Source organism: Arachis stenosperma, chromosome 3 (genome assembly GCF_014773155.1).
Source record: "Arachis stenosperma cultivar V10309 chromosome 3, arast.V10309.gnm1.PFL2, whole genome shotgun sequence".
NCBI classification, from domain to species: domain Eukaryota; kingdom Viridiplantae; phylum Streptophyta; class Magnoliopsida; order Fabales; family Fabaceae; genus Arachis; species Arachis stenosperma.
Window position 1 is genome coordinate 70,746,837 of NC_080379.1, and position 1,214 is coordinate 70,748,050.

Below are 1,214 nucleotides of genomic sequence, written 5' to 3' on the forward strand. Positions count from 1 at the left end.
CTTCTTCTACTAACATAAAGGAATCTCTATACTGTGACATAGAGGATTCCTCTTCCTTTTCTGTTCTCTTCTTTTTTATATGAGCAGGAACAAGGAAAAAGGCATTCTTGTTGAAGCTGATCCTGAACCTGAAAGGACTCTAAAGAGAAAACTGAGAGAAGCTAAAATACAATAATCCAGAGATAACCTTACTGAAATTTTTGAACAAGAAAAGGATATGGCCACCAAACCCAACAATAATAATGTAAGGAGGATGCTTGGTGACTATACTACACCTACTTCCAAGTTTGATGGAAGAAGTATCTCAATCTCAACCATTGGAGCAAACAATTTTGAGCTGAAACCTCAACTAGTTGCTCTAATGCAACAGAACTGCAAGTTCCATGGACTTTCATCAGAAGATCCCTACCAGTTTTTAATTGAGTTCTTGCAGATCTGTGAGACTGTTACAACTAATGGAGTAGATCCTGAAGTCTACAGGCTCATGCTTTTCCCTTTTGCTGTAAGAGACAGAGCTAGAACATGTTTTGGACTCACAACCTAAAGATAGCCTGGACTCTTGAGATAAGCTGGTCACGGCCTTATTGGCTAATTTCTTTCCTCCTCAAAAGCTGAGCAAGCTTAGAGTGGATGTTCAGACCTTCAAACAGAAAGATGGTGAATCCCTCTATGAAGTTTGGGAAAGATACAAGCAGATGACCAAAAGGTGTCCTTCTGACATGCTTTCAGAGTGGACCATTCTGGATATATTCTATTATGGTCCTTCTGAGTTCTCTAAGATGTCACTGGACTATTCTGCAGGTGGATCCATTCACCTAAAGAAAACACCTGCAGAAGCTCAAGAACTTATTGACATGGTTACAAATAACCAATTCATGTACACTTCTGAGAGGAATTCTGTGAATAATGGGATGCCTCAAAGGAAGAAAGTTCTTGAGATTGATGCTCTGAATGCCATATTGGCTCAGAACAAAATGTTGACTCAGTAAGTCAACATGATTTCTCAAAGTCTGAATGGATGGCAAAATGCATCCAACAATACTAAAGAGGCATCTTCTGAAGAAGAAGCCTATGATCCAGAGAACCCTGCAATGGCAGAGGTAAATTTCATGGGTGAACCTTATAGAAACACCTATAATTCTTCATGGAGAAATCATCCAAATTTCTCATGGAAGGATCAACAAAAGCCTCTACAAGGCTTTAATAATGGTGGA

At 39.2% G+C, this 1,214-nt stretch overlaps 1 non-coding gene across 1 annotated transcript; it reads right to left on the reverse strand.

Annotated features, from left to right (window-relative positions):
• Nucleotides 1-617: 617 nt before the first annotated feature.
• On the reverse strand, nucleotides 618-725 carry LOC130972052 (small nucleolar RNA R71). Its single transcript, XR_009083253.1, has one exon. It is a non-coding gene; the product is annotated as a small nucleolar RNA R71 (small nucleolar RNA).
• Nucleotides 726-1,214: the final 489 nt, after the last annotated feature.